We start from the raw sequence: 21,321 nt of genomic DNA on the forward strand, positions 1-21,321 counted from the left end.
GGAAAAGCATGAGGCACTTTTTTGCCTTCCAAGTGCAGCTGGGGATAATTAGAAAGACAGCTTTTATGTTTTCACCCATTTTGATGCAAGAATAAGACACATCATTCACAGAATAAATGTTAAACTTGCTCAGTTTTCAAACCGGAAGTGTTGCTGCACCTTTCACAGCAGCTTTACATGCAGACTGATACTCACTAGGTAAAGTCGAAGATATCTACTCCTTAATCATTTGAAATGCTTCCATCAAACTTAAAAACTTTGAGCCATTTTCTTTTATTTCACCTTGAAAACAACATTGCAAGAGCTCAATTAAAGATTGTCTTCTGTGCCCTACCTCCTGCTATTACTTTCGTCTTACCCATTTAATACTCTCTTCTATTTGAGAGCAGGGAAGATGGCAGCTGTTGGACTCTCTTTGATGAGGGCAATTGTACACACAAGCTGAACTCATATGCTGTGCCAAGTCATAATATGGTTGGGTTGGTTTCGGTATCTCGTTGTGTGGACCCAGCAGCGAAGGCTTGCATAGCAGGTTTTTGAATTAGTATGATGTACGAACCCAGGAATAATGTTTCACTGCTGAAGATAATAGGTTCATTTACAAGATTCTTTGAATTTGTGATTAATTATCCATGCTTCATGAATTGTGGCTCTGTGCAGTTTAAAACCCAGTCACTAACATTATGAGCACTATTGACAGCCAATGAGAGACTCGGGGAATTGTATCAGCTTGGATTCTAATCACGTCTAGAAGGGAGCTTGATTTGAAGATGATTGATGGCAGGAGGGGTTACCCCTGGACCCCCTGCTTTAAATGGGCAAGATGAAGTGTGTTCCCTGGAGCAGGGGTGGGTTCCAGCTTCTGCCACTGCCGGTTCTGTCAGGGATGTGCTGCATGCACACTTAATGTGCACTATGCGTGCATGCACAGTAGTAAAAAATGCTTCTGCGCATGTGCAAAAAACAAGATGGCCAATAGAACTGGTTCGGGGGCATGGCAGGCATTACTACCTACTCAGCCAAACAGGTCTGAACTGGTAGGAACCTACCTCTGCCCTGGAGGAATTTAAAAGTCATTAAGATAGCTGCAAGTAACCATGGAATCAAAGCCCAGTCATTTGTAATGTGTATTGCACATAAAATGGTCAGACATTTGTGTGGTCATAGCTGCCATCTTGGATTTTTCATTCCCCACTCTCTGTAATGTACAGATCTCTAATGTACACTCCAGAATAATTCCCAATTTATAGGAATGATAGCAGCACTAAATTACATATTGGAATGCAGCGAGGAAGAACCAAGTGTTCCCCTACAACATGGGTGTCAAACGCGCAACATCACCTTGTCGTCATGATATATCACAATGTTTTTCACCTTTGCAGAGCTGGGGTAGGCGTGGCCTGTGTGTGACATATCCAGACCATGGGCTGCCAGTTTGCCCTAGAAGGAAGAAAGCTTTAAAAGTATATTGAGGACATTAAATTGAGTTCAAAGTGCATTATTGGTGTTTTGGGCCATTTCCCAATAGACTTCATTGGCATACCTACTCTTTATTGCCTAGATCCTGACTGCCTCCTCAATTATACGAACCCAATTTAGGAATACACAATCTGATTTGGAATAATATGATTACCAAATGACACCAGACAGGTAAAGTTTCCATTGCCTGCAGGCTGTGTCAGCTTTGCATGGGTTCAAGTGCTGTGTTAGGTCAGTCATAATTTGGACTACAAAAATCTGAATGACCACTAGATGGCAGCAGGTCTTTCCTGACATCTAGTAGTTATCTAACACTTTCCACATCAGATTTGGTAGCTTTATTCAAGCTGGTTTTGCTTTGACTTCCACGCTGAGTTATAGACTGATATGTGTATGGCTATAGTTCACCTGAGAACTTGCCTGCTTTTTATAATATAAATATTTGTATAATAATATGATTTTATCTATTTATTCACTGTTTTAGCTTTGTTGTACTCTGCTCAGTCACTTTTGGTGAGATGGGTGACTAAATACATTAGTTAAATAAACTTTAGACTAAAAACAGACCATAAGCAAAACACATCAAACTAATTCTTGTGTATGGATATTCCCCTATGCCTCTTTCTCCTCCCTATACTTTAACATATCTGATATTTAAGCTAAAATGCTGCCAGTATTCAGGGAACAACCAGGGAGACTAAAGGCAGTCTCCCTCTGGTCAAGCCAGCAGGACTTGCGTTATAATGATCACATTGAAGGTCATTTGTTGCTTGTTTAAAGGCCATCCAGTTTGAAGTCCACACATATTAGAAGGACAATGAGCAACCCAGGAAATTCAACCATCATTGAAGTGGCACAAACTCTACGGCATTTGGACACATTAGGGAGAAACTCGGTGAGTGATGCTTTCCAACAGGATGTTCTAAACTAAACTGGACCCTATGCAGAAGCAGGAAACAGGTGTGCTGGATCTCCGAAGAGCACCGGAAGAATAGTTTGTCGCTTTGCACAGCTGCCTATGCACAGCCCCCTAGGAAATAATTACTCTCGGATGCTGTAAGGATTACAAACACCAAGTCTTGACAGTGTTTCCTGAAAATGCTGTAATTCCTATTGGATGGTTCCCTGTGAATGAAATGATTAAATGGTTGATTCCAGGTTTAGTACCCTTTTTTTTTGAAGTACATTAAGAGAGCTAAGATTATTTACTTGATCCAATTACAGTGCATGCCAAAACCTGCACAGAATTACAGCAGTATTTTTATTTAGATTGTCCAGAACCTGATTGCAGCCAGGAACAGATGCCAAAACCCACACAAAAGCTGTTTATTCAATGCTAGCCAAGATGATTTTATATGTGTGTGTGTGCACTCACACACCCACATGCGTCACATCCACATGCATAGAGGTGAGATTTTTGTTAAATAACTATTATTTTAACAAATGTTTAGAATGTTCTTGCTTCAAAATAAAAGGAATCTGCAGATCACATTGCACGATAAATGGAAAAGATAGGAATTGAAGTCTCTTGTGAAAAATCATTAGAGAAGTCTGGGAAGTATTGTGTTTAACAAAAGGACTACCATTAAAGGGATTACAGGCATAGTCAGAAATTGAACATACATTTATTAGAAAGCAAATGGTCACAGTTTATAAAGTACCAGGATGGTTTCCGCTGATTCAGTTTGCATTTGCCTTTTTCTGCTCTGTTTCCAAGCAAAACACAGTATAGCTATCCACCATATTATTTTCTGAAAACAGCACAAGGCCTACATGGAGCCCTGAGGCACTCTTGAAATGAAGATGAAATTTCTGTCTGGTGTTGTTTTCCTGCTTTAGCAACTTTTTATAGAGTCCTTTGGTAGCAGTTAGAACCCTGCTCTAAATCCTCTGCTCAACTGCTGACTTTAGTTTTGAGAACAAACGATAGACACGTAGCCCATATGTCAATGCTTTGCTTTATGAAAGCAGGTTTTGGTCTCCTTAGGTATCTTCTCTGGAGGAAAGGCTTTTGATGGTATTTCTACTCTATTTTGAGTATAAAGTAAAGGCAAAGGTTCCCCTCGAACATATGTGCTAGTCGTTCTCGACTCTAGGGGGCAGTGCACACCTCCATTTCAAAGCCGAAGAGCCAGCGCTGTCCAAAGACATCTCCGTGGTCATGTAACCGGCATGACTAAACTCTGAAGGTGCATGGAACGGTTCCACCACAAAACCACGGTCGACTAAAGCGCGCTCGACGAAACCGCATACCTGACGTCATCACAGCGCGACGAAAGAAGCACGCTGTGAGTGGTAAAGCTAAAATTAACGCGTAAACCTAAACCTAACCCCCCGAAACCTAACCCTAAACCTAACCCTAAAACTAACCCTTAACCTAACCCTAAACCTAACCCTAACGCTTAATCTAACCCTAAACCTAACCCTAACCCTTAACCTGACCCTAACCCTAACCCTAAACCTAACCCTTACCTTAACATGAATCGGCTTGCTTTAAAAGCGCTTTTTAAAGCGCCCTTTTTTCTCCGCGGTTGTATTTGTCGCGCTGCTGATGACGTCAGGTACGCACTTTAATCGGGCGCGCTTTAGTGGACCGCGGTTTTGTCGTGCCACGGCATGGAACGCTGTTACCTCCCACCAAAGGTGGTTCCTATTGTTCTACTTGCATTTTTACATGCTTTCGAACAGCTAGGTTAGCAGAAGCTGGGACTAGTAATGGGAGCTCACTCCATTACGCTGCACTAGGGATTCGAGCCGCAGAACTGCTGACCTTTCTGATCAATGAGCTCAGCGTCTTAGCCACTGAGCAACCATGACCCGTTTTGAGTATAGAGATACTGAAAGTCAAATATTGTCTGAGGAAAGCATATTCTGTTCATGTTCATAAAAGGCTATAGCAACAAAATAGAAGGTTAAAAACAAATATTTACCAGGGTTCCTTGAAATTATTTTCCAACTGCTCTTGTTTTGCATATTGTTCAAACTTCTTATTAAAGAAAGACATGTATCAGCTACTTTTTAAAGAGACTCTTCAAATACTTGACAAGCTTTCTCTGAGACCTAAGAAAGGAACGTGTTTCTATTAGGATGAAAAAAATTATATTAGGGTGAAATTGTTCAGGATTTGCGATCAATGCAAAGATCAAATATTGATTTCACCCACCCTCTGACTAGCTTTCTGGTGGACCATTGCTGGGATATAGAAGATTGCCAGGTTTAAGTCCATTCAAGTTGAAATTTAAAATGCTATGCTTAAATTAAGGTAGGTGGCAGATGGAACAAACTGACTATATTTGTACAACATGATTACCAGGGTTAATTGAACCATGGTTTACTCATTTAATATATTAGTTTAAATATAGTAGCTAAAAATAATGACCCATTTGTGCTTTATTGTATCATGTTTACATAAGGTAAATGTAAAGGTTCCCCTCGCATATATATGCTAGTCCTTCCCGACTCTAGGGGTGGTGCTCATCTCCATTTCAAAGTCAAAGAGCCAGCGCTGTCCGAAGACATCTCCGTGGTCATCTGGCCAGCATGATTAAACACTGAAGGCTCATAGAACTCTATGAGCCTCCAAAGGTGGTTCCTATTTTTCTACTTGCAATTTTTATGTGCTTTTGGACTGCTAGGTTGGCAGAAGCTGGGACAAGTAACAGGAGCTCACCCCGTTACGCTACACTAGGGATTCAAACATCCAAACTGCCAACCTTTTGATCGACAAGCTCAGCCTCTGAGCCACCATGTCCCTTACCCTATCATAGCCAGTGTTAAATGCAGAATAGTATTCACAATTTCAAGTTTTACATTCTTATTTTTTCCATCTTCCATACAAAAGTGGCCATGGAAGGATAGATTTTTGCAGGAAGATTAACCTCTAAATATACTTCCAATATAGAATTTATGTCATTTTCTTGTGAAAAATTAAGCTCTCCCAAGCTAAATTTGTCTCTAGTTTTAAAAAAATTCAGATGATCACTAGGTGGCAGCAAAGAGGTAAATGCCACTTATGCTATTTACCACCACCAAGTGGTTGTCAGATTATTACCACCCAGATCTAAATATGTAGATCTTCCAATAAACACTTCCCACTTATGACGAACTTATTCTGCATATACTGTATTTGTGATCTTCCACCCTCTGGAGGAAGGAGCAAGGACATAGCAGGGAGAAGGAAAGGATTAAACACATTTTTCCAAATATGCTTTCCAGAATTTTAATTCTAATTGGTAATGGGCCTGGCAGTTATTTAAATTTACCTGTGTAGATGAAACATGTCACCTCAAATTGTTAAGTGTTGAGAGCTGTAATGGCATTTTTTAAAATATATGCCATTAAAAAAGAAAGTGGATGGCTACCTCTAATTATGACTCACTGCCAAAGGTTTTATATAATGTGAGCAGCAACTTTTAAGTGAATGCAAAAGCTGCATTAATGGAGTGTTGCATAGCATACTGACTTTATGGTGTTATTTGTGCCATGCTGCTATGAGCTGAACTAAGGAGCTCTAATGTTTCCAAGCAAAACCAAATTGAGAATGAATTTTGGAGACTCGGGCAAGGAAATTGCCTATTTGCTTCTACATGTGGCTTTATTGAATTATCCTTTATTTTTGGACTTTGTTTTGTTTGTCCAACCATTAACTGATAAGATTTTGCAAAATGAAAGTAAATTATGGAGCAATTGTTTCTCATTGCAAATGCTTCGTGCCAGTAGCTCCACTATTTATTCTTTTTGAAACTAGGCTCCAGAAAGCTGTGGAGGTCACAATTCAAATTTACTATTAGCACAATACTTTAAGGTTACTGAAAACATGGTTCAGCTTCCTATGGATGTTGAAATGTGGCTCCAGATTAGTAGTATTGATTTCCTAAAGCCACCACACATGTGTTTAAGAATGCAGCATATCCAAGTCATGTGGAGAAACTGAATATATATTCATAATAATTTTAATATCCAATATTATTGGTTTTGTATTAGACATTGTAATTATGTATAAAGCTATTATGGTATGTAGTACTCCAAAGTATAATTGTTTATTATTGATTAAATTAATTGTGGCTTAGTCAACAAACAGTGATGGAACATGTCCAATAAGGATTCTGCAGCAGTTTGAAAGTAGCTCCTGGCTTTAGCATCCCCACTTCACACAATCACGAATGTTTGCTAGCTGAGCCAATTGATTGATCATGCGATCAAGCATATGAAATCACAAATTTTTGGTATTCAAAGATGAGATGCTGGAACAACATAGGTCTGTTTTTTCATTTGCTGGAACTCATGCTGCATTCTGCCTCCAACAATCTCAATTTAGGAGTTTTGATAGATTACACAGGCAGCCTTATTAGCTAAGCAGATCATAATTCTAAGCAAATCATAATTATTCTAGTATCATGACATATCATAACTGGAGTATAAAAGTTAAAAGGCCCATTTAGACATTCAGTCCCAGCCTACTTCAATGCAAAAATCTAAATTAAATTATCCCAGAGTACAGAATAGGACAACTCACAATGACCAACTCATTGTGGCCAACTCATCACAGACAATTTGTTGCAGCCAACTTATCACGGCAAGTTCGTCACAGGACACCTTGCCATGGCACAATTCAAGAACTCAATTAGGGTGCTCGCTTCGGCAGCACATATACTAAAATTGGAACGATACAAGAACTCAATTAGGGAACAATTCAAAAGCTGAAGTAGCACAGTGGTTAGAGTGCAGCACTGCAGGCTACTTCAGCTGACTGCTAGCTGCAGTTCAGCAGTTCAAATCTCACGAGCCCAAGGTTGACTCAGCCTTCCATCCTTCCGAGGTGGGTAAAATGAGGACCCAAATTGTTGGGGGCAATTTGCTGACTCTGTAAACTGCTTAGAAAGGACTATAAAGTACTAGGAAGCGGTATATAAGTCTAAGTGCTATTGCTATTTAAAATAATTTTAAAAAATTATTTTTTGTCATTCACATTTCGTGACAAAGCACTAAGGCAATGAATAAATTGTCAGAACTACCACCCGGTGGTCCCCTCCACCTTTTATATTTACTAGTAATTAGGATAATCTGCATCCCACGCATATGCAACCGAGAACAAAAACCACCCGACAATTAATTGTGGATTGTTGTCAGTCATTATCACTAGCTTTGTAGATTTACTCAGCTCTTTCTGGAGGAGTGAAGCCTGGTGAGTCTTGTTCAGCTGGCCCCCGTTTTTCCCCTGAATGGCAGCTCCAGGCCTCTGGGGTGGCCGGAGAAGACAGTCCCTCTTTTTGCATCTTTTCTTTAATAATTCTATTCCACCATTTCTTCTTTATTAGTATAAACCTTGTTCCACTGCGAGTTGACCCATAGCAAGTTGGCTATGTCTAGTTGTCCCTCAGTGAGTTGACCATGGCAAGTTGTCCTAGACCCTCCCAGAAAGGTGACTGTCCAATATTTGCTTGAATACATCCTGTGAATGAGGGTCACCGCCTCGCTAGTTGATTTCATTGTTGAATTACTCTTACTACTAAGCAGTCCCTTACCCATCAACATTCAATTGGATTTGCTTTCATAAATCCTTTATTTCATATCCTATACTCTAGAACAACAGAGAACAGGTCTAGCCCTCCGTCTGTGTGGCATCTTTTCAAGCATTTGAAGAGTGAAACATCTTTACCCAGTCTTCTTCCTTTTTTAAAAAGAAGTTTTATTACCATTTTTTTCTTTTTTCCATACATACTTTATGGACAGAGTGTTGATCATGTCACATCTTATACATCACATTCATAATCATAATTTAAATATATTCTAATCTTCCCATTCTGACAATATTCAAGTCTTTTTGTATAATCCTTTATCTTCTTCCATTAATCCATTTAAGCTTAAATATCATTGCTATACATCTTTTATTTATGTCTTCAACTAAGAACTATTAATTCATCTTTGCAAATTAGTCATTTATTACCATAGCATTGTTATTCCAATTTCAACATTATTATTCTCTTTACATAATTCTTTATCATTTCTTATTCAATTTTTACACATAAATAGCATCATTATATGCTTTATATTTCTCCTCTCTTACATTTTCCCAGTCTTCTGAGTGGGTAAGTTGAGTTGATCTTACCCAACTACTTACAGTTCCTCAGATTTAGTCACTATTCTCCTATTAATTCCTGGTGCTTTTTTCAGAACCAATTGCAAAAACTCTGCATCCTTCTCAAAGTATGGCATACAGAACTGAATCAAATAGTCAAGGTGGGTTTTTAACCAATGCAGAGTAAAGAGAAATGATGACTTCCTGTAATTTGGAATTACATTTTTATTCATGTAGCTTAAAACTGCATTTGTTCTTTTTGTCTCCAAATCTTATGCTAGCTTCTATTCAGTTTGCAATCAGCTACTATTCATCAAGCCGGGTATTCCCCAGTTTCTGGCCAGAAAGAACATTTCTGTAACTTTTTAAGGTTATTTTGAATTTTATTTTTGTCTTCTTACCCAATTTTGTGACATTGGTATGGATTTCTTCCATCTTTTTATCTAAACTACTAGTGGGAATACTAATCCAGTCAGAAGCATGGGCCTTGTGACCTCCCACCCAATATTTCATTCCAGTCTGATGAAGAATGATTAATTACCATTTTCTAGGAGTGCACCAGCAACACGACTACAGCCTTGTTTGCAGCTAAATTTCATCACTGCTTTCAGGATAAATGTATTTTGATGAGGCAATTTCCATTGCTAAACAATCTCCTTGTTCCAGCTGCTCATATTTTAGGGAAATGATGAAGCACATAGACACATGTTGAAAACATGTCAGCGGGAAGGGAGGGGAGAAGAGGAGCATCGTTTTCCCTTTCTACGTGAATAGTGTACTATCTACAAGCTGCATGCTGCCCTGGCTGATTGGGACAGGGCATGAATGGAATGAATGTTTCACACTTTCCTATTGTAGAGGTAGCACAAGGTAGGAAAAAGTGAAGACAAATGCATAGATAAAAGCTTTGGAGAAACTGGGAAGTGAAAATGAGGCTCTGCTCAAATAAAGCAAAATATGGGTAGTCCTCGAATTACGACTGCAATTGAGTCCAAAATTAAGTGAGACATTTGTTAAACGAGTTTTGCCCCGTTGTATGACTTTTCCTGCTCTAGTTGTTAAGTGAATCAATGCATTTGTTAAGTTAGTAACATGGTTGTTAAGTGAATCTGCCTTCCCCATTGACTATGCTTGTCAGAAGGTCACAAAATGGGATCCCATGACCCCAGGACACTGCAAGCATCATAAATATGAGTCAGTTGCCAAGGGTCTCAATTTTGATCGCATGACCATGGGGGTGCTGTGATGGGTGAAAAATGATCGTAATTTTTTTTCCCCTGCCTGTGTGTCATTGAATTGTCACTAAACAAACTGTTGTATGTCAAGGACTACCTGTGTAATTTAGTCTGATGTTTGAACCAGACTTTAGGGAAGGCTCTCTGATAAACATCTGTGATCCCAATAAATGCTGGGGCTGGTGAGGAGCATATTATGAGATCTAAAAGTACTTTTCCCATTTCCTTTTTCCCCCCTATTAGATTTATGGGTTCCAGCTTTTCTTGCCCTGGGTGACATTCTGGAGGCATTGGTGAAAAGTATTCTCCTAAAGTAACGCCAGGAGACAATGTAACGATAACCTTTTATTAACGTAGCTGACAACGAACTAAGTAACGAATTTAACTGACAGCCTTTTATATGCAGGCTGTCAAACTGTTAACCAATAGAAGCTTGCCCAACTTCTGCGAGCCTGCACCCGCCCTGGAGTCAACGGATTACTTTTGCCCATTGATTGGCAAGTCTTTCTCAAGGTTTAAGGACGTAGCACTCCTTCCTCCCCCGGATGGTACAGACATAGTCTCTGAGATATGCGGGCTTCCTGGAGATCCTTTCCGAGCGCCATACTTCTTTCTATTCTGCTGGAGAAGACGTTTGTTCTCGCATCTCCTCTGATGTTGCCAACTCCTCGGCAGGACCCTCCAGAGAACCTTCCCCTGCTGGCCGGAGTCAATGGGTTACTTTTGGCCATTGATTGGTAAGTCTTTCTTGAGACCTCAGGACGTAGCAATTGGGTTAAGACAGAAGTGGTAATACTTGTTGCAAGTCAGAAACTTATATTTCAGAAGCTATTAATATGTTGCCATCTTGGCTACTCCCTTCCCTACTTTCCTCTTTATTCAAATACAGTCCTTAACTGCTGAGGGTCTCCATAAGGGATGTTTTTATTCAAATCATGGTTTACTGAATTAATTTATTTCCTAGATCCCAAACGTACTTTTTAGGAGGCAACTGGACTTTCTGGTTTTTCTTTGAAGACGTTTTGCTTCACATCCAAGAAGCTTCTTCAGCTCTGACTGGGGAGTGGAGAGTGGAAGGATTTATATTCCTTGCATACAGCTGGTCATTTGCATCCTTTTAGAGAGTTGTTGAGGCCACTTGGAGGCTAACCTGTGTCCTCGGGATCACCTGAGTAATGGAGTAATGTATGTGGAGCCTTCTTGGCTACAGGATTTTAATGAAGCACAAAAGGTTCCTGTAGTCTGCAATTTTCCTGGAAATCTGTTCATACAATTGCACCATTCAAAGGATGTTGAACCATGAACTTAGCCATGTTAGCTGAAATTGCATAACATATTGAATGTCAAGTAGCTAGGCACTTTAGCTCAGAGAGCCTATAATCAAGCTTTCTCAGTATATTTGTATGGAATGTATACTTCAGGAATTTTTCAAGTTCTGGTCTTGGCATTGCCCTATTTAAACATGCACTATTCTTCAAGCATTATTTAACTTGAAAGAAAGAACACAATATTGACTTGTGCGAAGCCATGCTTGGCATTATCATAACCTATTGCATAAACCATAATATGATAAGCTACATATCATTCCTTATAAATCACAGTGGCCAGATGCATACACCATTCTAAATAAAAATTAAACACATCACAGTGTGACTTATTATAATGAAGAATTCTGGTCTATAATATATGTCAATGATATTCCTGGTCATAGATTCAACCTATAGAATACAGTAGGTTTTATTTCTGATTAGTACCTATACATCTTAGAATGCATGATCCTTTTTTTACTTATATCATTTTCTGCAGCCCACTGGAAAAAGGTAAATAGCATAATCATAAACACAGGAGTCTGATCCCAGATGAGAGATGTACTGGAAAATGTTAATGCATTCTGCTGTAAATCTAGTCAATAATCCTTTTACAAAAGAACAGGCTAAATCACCCACCAAGTAGTCAAGTGTCTCTTTTCACACAGGATATCGACTGGCATTTGGCTATATCAACTGAGAAGATTAGTGTCTGAAAATATCAAAGTTTAAATGCAGGGCACAATGAATGGTATATGAGTGGAGTTGGATGGACAATTCAAAACATATTTAGTTTTAGTGATACCTTCTTGTTGTTATCTGACAATCTGTGATATAAAGGATTAATATGTGGAAGAGGATCTGGAATTCTTGGAGAATAATTTGCTGAATGAACCTTAGAGAACTTAATGTTAAAATTTCCCAATTTCTTACTGCTAGAATAACATTAAAAAATCTCTGGTGTGTTAACTGTCTAACTTTTCTTTTAACTTTTCAGGCTTATTTTGGATAATTATAGTTGCAGCTTTAACTCAAGGAAGATATACTGTTCTAGAACCTAGGTTATTTTGACAGCATAAAACCCTAAGTGTTTGAATAAGAATTAAGAGACCTGGCTGAATGAGTCATAAGGCTAATTACAGTTAATACCCTGCTTCTTTGTACTACAAGGGGAAGTTTGGGAAGGAAGAGAAAAGATACTAATTTCCCCTTCTCATATCCAGGACATTTTCTTCCTGTCTGCTACCAGACTGTTTTCATATGACATATGAATCCCTTATTATGATACATTTATGGAACTAACCCAATTTTCCGATTCACACAGAATGCAGAATTGTTGATCCACATGATATTTTAAGATAATTTGTGAGCCAGTGCTTATGTGAACAGAGGCAATGTTTTATAGAATGGATGCCAAAAATTGGTCTTTACCCTTATGAATAGTGGAAGAGCCTATTTCATCTCTTAAAATTCTTGAGTTGAGAGACCATATATGACCTATCAAAACATTGACAACCACTAACTAAGAGCAAAGAAATGTCTGAAATTCAACTATATCTAGTATGTCTACATTTTTACAGTGCATTGCCCTAGAAAAACTACCCCCTCCCATATGATCCATCACCCAATCTATTTTAGCATCTGGCTTGCAGCTTGCTATAGAAAACTTGTGAGCTGACAAAAAGTTGTGTACCTGTGTTATATACTGTATCTACCTCCTGGTGAGGAAAATTGTACAGTTCCCAATCTTAAACTTGTATGAGCTTGAAGATAAAGGCAGCAGATAATCATTTGAGCTTTCAAGTATTGTTTTCCAGGGATAACAGGCCACCTAAGAAAGTGGCAGTGTGAAGCAGCTAATTTGAGCTAACTGGAGAGACTTCAAAGGAAAGAAGAGATTCTGGAAAGAATTGAGAGCAGGACTGTCATGGAAGGGAACTCCATTCAAAACTATAGTTCAATTGGGACAAAGGGTGTTGCATGTAGTTGAGCTTCCATTTTCTACATTGGAGAAAGATAATGAGGTATCCAAGGCTGTGGGTTACTTACACCATTTCAATAGGATCCATGAATACCCTGTGCTAGAATGATCATTTCATGCTGATAAGAAAACCTAGTCTTCAGAAGGCGCAGGTACATTTGGGGGTGTTAGTGACTCATTATCTATTTGTGATGGTTTGAAAATCCTAGTGACATTTCCCATATCTAGGACAGCATTCCTTTGGCCTCCTCGCTTGTGGTGACTACATGAAACAGGTATAGATTAATCAGCAGGTAATGAATATGCCACAGAGTACAACAGCAGCTCAAGATTTGTATAATTAGAGCAATCGCTTCTCAGCTTCTAGAACAAAAGCTATTTCCTCTATTAGAACCATAGGAAGAAATATTAGCCTCAAAATGCAGCTGTTGCCAGGAGTGGAATAAAGGGGGGAGGGAGAAAGGATGTAGAGAAAAGAAAGAGAAAAGAGAAAAGAGAAAAGAGAAAAGAGAAAAGAGAAAAGAGAAAAGAGAAAAGAGAAAAGAAAAGAAAGTATTTCTATGGCATTGGTATATCTTTTCTTCACACACCAATGCCGTAGCACTTAGTACTTATATATTGCTCCACAATGCCTTACAGCACTCTCTGAGAGGTTTACAGAGTCAGCATATTTCCCCCAACAACCTGGGTGCTCATTTAATTGAGCTTGGAAGGATGGGCGAATGGGTCAATCTTGAGATGGTCAGGATCCAACTCCTGACTATGGAATGAAGAGTTAGCCTGCAATATGACATTCTAACCACTGCACCACCCCAGCTCTTTAGAAATACAGTACATCCTTTCTAGCCCATAGAATCGCCAAAAGTTGGACTTGACTGAATGGATAATATCATTAGGGGAACTACAAATGCAGAAACATTCCAGCTTGCTAGAGCTGCAACAAAGTCAGTTCTTTTCCATCCAAACCCTTTAATCTCCAGGCATTTGAGACAGCAGTTCTGTCTCCTTTCTATTTATTCTCCAACACTTAGAAGCAACTATATATTGATTATTGGTTTTAATAGTCCATCCCAGAAATACAATATCAGGATTTTCTTCAGAATGGAATTTGATTTCAGTTTGTTAATTAATATTCCTAACTGAAAGTCCCTTTATTGTCATTTTTTTTGTCTTGGCATTCTATAGTTTTGCTAAAACTGGGCACATATGTACTACAGGCAAATCTCCAATGATGCAGCTCTGCTTCCCAGCTGTTAAACAAAAGCAAAAAATAAAAATAAAATTAGTACCACCACATTGGATTTGTACTGAACTTGCTCTCAAATATGCATTTGGTTTGCATTGTGTACTCAGGGGAACTTTTCCTAATATATGTATTTTTGGACAAAATACATTCCCCCCCAACATACATCTTTCTCTGCAATTTTTGAGCCAAGAAATATTTTGGAATGGATGCTAGCCAAACCTGAATTATAAGCCACAGTATGTGACCCTAGCTTTCATTTTGTCATGTAACATCCTTTTCTCTGAAAAGAAATCTATGATAAATTTGTGAGGCAGCCTTATTTAAATCTAATTTAAATTTAAATTATTCCTGAATAAAAGTTAAACAAGAATGAAAAGGAACTAATTCTCTCCAAATTGCTTTGTGCAGAGCCATCAAATCTCTCCAAAAATTTTCAGCAAATGTTCCTTTGGAAGGGGAAAATATTTAACTAAATGCCTGGTAATAGTAGCATCCATAACAAACCAAGATGATAACAAAATAGTATTATGCACATCATAATGAAAATTATGTACTTGCCCTCCTTGCCTCTCCAGTGGGTTCCAGCGTGAAATAATTTTATAAACTATTTAATGTTGATTAAATGTATGTGAAATTGCATCAAGTTCATTAGCTCTGTAATTTACAGCAGCAAATAATCTGAAGTATCTGAAATATTACATTTCTTCCCATTATGCTATTCTGTTAGATACACAGGTTAGATACACTATTTCTTCACTTAATTCACTTAATTAATAAAGTTGCACAATCAGTGGTGGGTTCCGGATCGGTAGATCAGTTGGAACAGTACGGTTGGAACGGGCCTGGCGGTGTCCACATGGATGTGAGCAGTGTGCATGTGTCTTAGTGCCTCCGCGATGCTCCAGCTGCTCAGCGGAGCATCGCGCAGGAACTGTACACGCTTTGGGCATGCGTAGAAGCACCAAAGATTTAAAAGACTGGTAAGGAGCTCCAGCAGGCGGGTTGGCGTTTCCGGTATGGAGCACCATACCGGAACGGTATCTGGTGCTCCGGGTAGGCTCCAGTATGCCCGTACCGGGGCATACCACCTGCAACCCACCATGGGGAAACACCACAGAATAGAGATTATGTTCTACTTTAGCCTTTCTCAATCAGGTGCCCTCTAGTTATATTCTACTATACAGTACTTTCTGCAACACACAGAACTCTCATCCAATCAGGAGAAGCTCTTTTGGTTATTTATAGAGATACAAAAGTAACAAGTGAGCTTAAAGGTTTGGTTTCTAATATTTAAGACAGAAAGACATGCACATGGTGAAAGCAAATGAGATTGTAATTATGTGGCATATACTGTTCCTGCCCCTGTCATGCATTTCTTTCATTTTGAAATCTAGTGTTTACCTTTCCACCATTCTCCTGGGTAAATGTTTCAATTCAAATTGTTGGGGTGTGCTTGAGTAACATGGATGTCTCACAAATTGGATCAGTATTTTCCACATTCCCATCTCCGCGGTGATCAAAACTCTGCCTTTGCTTTATTTTTATCCTTTTACTCAACTTACAGCTTTTATGATTATATGTTTATAGTTGCCATAATATGTCATCATAAACGTCTGTATCTACATCATTAAACCTTTTCCTCCCAACGACCAAGTTTCACAACTGTAATTAAACATGGAATTTAATAATAGTTTAAAAACCTGTAGTGAAAAGGGCAAGCCTTTGAATCTAGATGCTAGAATCTTCCACACAAAGGCAGGGCAAGCAGGCAGGCCTTCTCTAAGCTTAGATATTCTCCAAATATACAATACACAAATTTCCCTTAATTAGAAAGTCAACGTTTTCACTTCCTTGAATAAAACATGATGGACAGCATACAGGCCCCTTTTTGTCCAAGATAACAAAACTTTAGTTGTTTTGGAATTCTTTTGATCTCATGAAAGGAAGGGGGAAGAGGAGAGTTTTGGTTAACAAAACACGGATCTTTCCCAACCCTTGTGCTCCACTGAAAAATTGGCATTTTCTGTCTGCCATCCCACTTACTCCAACACAGAGGGCATACTCCAAGTCCCTTCCTTGAAACAATTTTATAAGATTCAGAGATATACCTTTTCTGTGATGGCCCCTGCCCTTTGGAACAATCTTCTGCCCAACCTATGTTTAACCCCAACTCTCCCGGACTTTAGGAAGTCTGTTAAAACTTGGTTCTTTACCTGTGCCTTGGGATGAGAAGGAGTTGAGTCTCCTGAAAATGTTGAACTATAGAACATTTCATTTCTGATCACTGTTTTATTATTTTAGTGTGTCCTAAGTATGGTAGTATGGTAGAGGGACACGATGGCTCAGTGGCTAAGATGCTGAGCTTTTTGTTCAGAAAGAATCCCTAGTGAATCCCTAGTGCCGCATAATGGAATGAGCTCCCATTACTTGTCCCAGCTTCTGCCAACCTAGCAGTTTGAAAGCATGTAAAAATGCAAGTAGAAAAATAGATACCACCTTTGGTGCGAAGGTAACAGCATTCAGTGCACCTTCAGCATTTAGTCATGCTGGCCACATGACCACGAAGACATCTTTGGATAGCACTGGCTCTTCAGCTTTGAAATGAAGATGAGCACCGCCCTCTAGAGTCAGGAAAGACTAGCACATATGTGCGAAGGGAACCTTTACCTTTAAGTCTGGTAGATGGGTTTCTGCTTGAGAAGGGGTTGGACTAGAAGACCTCCAAAGTCCCTTCCAACTCTGTTATTTTGTTAATATGCTACTTTATGCAGGTTGAAAATTATTTCCTTTTTCCTTGTTTTCTTTACGTATACTGCTCTGAGGCATGTGGTCTAAGTTGGTGGCTATATAAATGCTGCCACACATAACTAAAGAAATAAATGAAAACTGATCTATGCAATGTTTGTGCCTCTGGTACTGTTTGACTTCAGGTCAAAGGTTGCTGCTCTGAAGGCCCTTTTGGAATGTGAAGAGAATGGTCGCTGGGAGATACAACTGGTAGAAAAATAGAGGGGGGAGGAGAGACCAAGGAAATAGAACAGTTGCTGAGAAAGGGAAAAGGGAAAAGTCTTGGAATGGGGGGTTGGAAGAGCATTCAGGAAATGAAAAGGTAGAATGAAGGGATATTTAGCAAGCTTCCATTGCACAGAAAGAGGGAAAAACTGCATCTGTTGTAAAAAGTTTCAAACTGGTTTCTCTGAAAAAGGTTGGTGAGAGAGAGATTCCCAAATTGAGATTCTCAAGCCTCTAGGAAGTTAATAAATACTATTCCTAAGGCCCCAGATAAAATTGCGAATCTCTTCAAATCGGGAATTATTCAGAAAAAGCAAGCAGAAAATGTGTGCTGGGAAAATCTTTTGTCTCTAAGGTAGAGTTAAAATTTTTAATTAAGTACTTGCAAGCAAGGATGTTGATTTGTTTAAAGATGAAGGCTGAATGGCTTTTTTGCCTGTGATATTTTGATTGGTTTTGGAAATTGATGTTAGGAGGTTTTGTAGCTGAAATATATTGTACTCAGTTCTTATGTTTTCATTGTGAGCTTTAGTGAAAGGATATTTTATCTGATTCATTGTGGATCTAGAAATTGGTGCTCAATCTTTGGTGCTCAATGGCATTCCTCCAAACAGATCCTGAGTGCAATCTAGGGATTTCTTTGGGCGTACAATCCTGTTCAAGGAACAGGTGACAGTCATAACAAGGAGGGCTTTATGTAACTTCATTTTGTGTGAGTGTTGGGCCCGCTACTTGATTGGGAGCTCTTCTTTCACTCACTCATCCCCTTCCCAAGGACAACATATGGTGTTACTTCTGAGTAGTTCTTTATTGTTTTTTGCTTACTAACAAAATCTTATTAGACTAAAGCAGCCATGTGCAATAACTATAAAATATAAAATGTGATCTGCTTTTTTGGGGGGGACAACTTGAGGTCTGCCTCCACCCTCATCCTGCCTACTAGACTTTACAAGCTCTGCTATCTCCATACTCTTTGGGGAAAATCCCCTCCCTCCCTCCTGTGAATGCAGAATACATAGCAATAGCATTTAGACTTATATACCGCTTCATAGGGCTTTCAGCCCTCTCTAAGTGGCTTACAGAGTCAGCATATCGCCCCCACAGTCTGGGTCCTCATTTCACCCACCTCGGAAGGATGGAAGGCTGAGTCAACCTTGAGCCGGTGAGATTAGAACCGCTGAACTGCAGATAACAGTCAACTGAAGTGGCCTGCAGTACTGCACCTTAACCACTGTGCCACCTCGGCTCTCAAGGTACATTCCAGTACATTATTCAAGTACATTATTGAACAGACAATCTTGGACAACTGCAATGTGCTGCACAGAGGGCTAGCCTTGCAGCAGAGAAAACCATTACTTTGACTATACACACTTTTATTGGCAGGGTGATTTAGTAGAATGCTATTATGAGTCACCTCATCTTATCAGGCAGCCCTATCTGTTTTCCTAGATAGACAGCCCTATGTGTTTTCTGAACAAATCAATGAAAATAAATAAGGACAAATAGACTCCAAATTCTTAAATTTCTCTTCATGAGATACAATGTTCCCTCTAATTTTTTTTCAGTGTGAGCGGAAAAGTATAGTGTTTGAGCGGCATATTTTCATGCCTGAGCACCTGAATTTTTTTCACATATGTCACCTAAGACAACAACAAAATCAGTATTATTTGAAACTCAAAGTTATGTTTATTCAAGGTACCCGCTTAATTAAAAGTGTTATATAATATCAGTATCACTTAACAACGCTCCTGCTTAGCAACCAAAATGTTGGCTCAGAAAGTCTGGCATTTGAAGCATGCAAGTCTTACAGCTGTTGTTACAAGACCCTTGCATCCCTAACCCTTTAGGGAAAAACCCCCCCAGGGGTCTTCAAACGTGACAGCTTTAAGACTTGTGGACTTCAACTCCCAGAATTCCTCCCTGAGGGGAATTATATATTTGGACTGTTTCATAGTTACATTAGAGAACTACATTGTTAGAACTTAGCACAAAAGATACCTTTTATCTGAAAATCCAAATAGAGTAAACCTGCTATTATCCCAGAGCACTAATGTCATTTGTCCCAATCTGTTTTACAAGTCTGTATTAAAATAGATATTTTCACTAAATTTTATAGATCTATATTTCAGGAACCTATCAGAAGTTAGGGCAAGATAAGAGTAGAAGAATGAATTTTGTTGCAAGTCATGGGGATTTTTTCAGCATCTTAAAAGTGGAGTGCATGTGCATTGAACTAGCAATACCCATTTAATAACAAAAAATGGCTGAATAAAATTTGGTAAAGTTGCAAGCGAGCTGTAAAAAGCTTGTGGTTTTTAAAATCATAGAATCAGAAGGGATACTGGAGGTCTTCTAGTCCAGCCCCTTGTCCAAGGCAGGAGTCTTTATATCATCTGAGACAAATGGCCCTCCAGTCTTTTGAAAACCTGTAGCAAATGAATTAAGATTCCATTGATTTTAATTGTTCTTACTGTCAGATTTCTCCTTATTTCCAGCTTGAGTCTCCTGACAAGTTTCCATTGGTTCTTGTCCTGTCCTCAGGTGCTATTGCTGCCTCCTCCTCCTCCTCCTCCTCCTCCAACAGCACCAACACATTTGCTGCCCAGCGCTGCGGCTGAGGTGAAGCCGCCAAAGCTCCCGCTGGCGCCCCCGCAGCGTTAGGCGGAAATCCGGCAGTGCTGTTGGAGGAGGAGGAGGAGGCGAACCAGCCTGCCACCGCCGGCCACCGCCAGCCCCGCCGCTCTTCCCGCCCCCTTCCCAGCCCCACAGTCCAGCGGTCGCAGCAGAAGCAGCCCCGGGGCTCCGCTGCCGCTCCCCGCATTTTCTGGACGGGGATCCCTTGGAGAGGGGATTCCTTCCTGCGAGACCCTGTCCAGAAAATGCAGGGAGCGGCAGCGGAGACCCGGGGCTGCTTTTGCTGCGACCGCTGGACTGTGGGGCTGAGAAGGGGGCGGGAAGAGCAGCGGGGATGGCGGTGGGCGGTGGTGGCAGGCTAGTTCACCTCCTCCTTCTCCAACAGGCAACAGCACTGCCGGATTCAGTTGTAGCCGCCTGCAAAGGACTTCCACACATTTCCTTAAGAAATCTCTGCGCGGCAGATAAAAACTTCTGCGCGGGTTTTTTTTGCAATGTGCGCGGCCGCGCAGGTGCGCACCTTAGAGGGAACAGTGATGAGATAGATGTTATGCCAAATTAGAAAATATATTATTTCTTTAAAAAAACCTGTAGATAATTCCATTTAAAATGTTTTGTGAAGAATAAAATATATCATACTTCTTTTCAAATTCAAGGAAAGAACTTAACATTTACATAAAATAATATAAAATATTTCAGTTTCTCCTTACAGATTCTTCCTGAAAGACACCACACATTAAGAAAGTGTCATTGGGAGATTCAGAACAGCAAACGTAAGGCCTCGGGTAGCTCATAAACAGTTTGATAAAATGTAAACTTTTTAAGAAAATGGCCAGCCAGTTAAACACCTGAAAATGTGCAATTATATATAATTATTGAGAGAACTAGATGTTGTGAATTATAAAGAGCTATTAAAACACTATCATAAGTCAAAACTCCCTTTAGTAAAACTCAACATCTGGTGAACTTCCTGGACCTATTCATATAGTTTTTTGGTAACAATATGGAAATGATTCATTATTATCTTTTCTAAATGTTTTTGACATCCCAGTCTATCCTTCCACTATGTACATTTTATAGCTTCCCATCCAAGTACAAGTCAAGTCTGATTCTGCTTGGCTGTTTTCAATCAATCAAGAATGGCTAGATGCCATCATTAGCTGAGCAAAGTGTACTCTAAGAATAGGAAACAGCCTATTTATTTCCTGTCCCTTGACATTTTTATTGAAAATTCTATCACATGAAGGCTGGTTTGCAAAACTCTAGTCTAAAATGTGGTTGGGTGTGTGATTATAGTTAGTTATGTGAATTCATATGACTTGATTAACTTAGGAAATCATAACTCAGTA

General features: G+C 39.4%; 1 long non-coding RNA gene across 1 annotated transcript in view; it reads left to right on the plus strand.

Annotated features, from left to right (window-relative positions):
* The first annotated feature begins 17,306 nt into the window (after window positions 1-17,306).
* LOC116518463 overlaps window positions 17,307-21,321 on the plus strand; it is a 61,749-nt gene continuing 57,734 nt past the window's right edge. Inside the window, exon 1 of the long non-coding RNA XR_004256560.1 lies at window positions 17,307-17,693. This is a non-coding gene — a long non-coding RNA (uncharacterized LOC116518463). The remainder of the gene's footprint in view (window positions 17,694-21,321) is intronic.

Source organism: Thamnophis elegans, chromosome 1 (assembly GCF_009769535.1).
Source record: "Thamnophis elegans isolate rThaEle1 chromosome 1, rThaEle1.pri, whole genome shotgun sequence".
Classification (NCBI taxonomy): domain Eukaryota; kingdom Metazoa; phylum Chordata; class Lepidosauria; order Squamata; family Colubridae; genus Thamnophis; species Thamnophis elegans.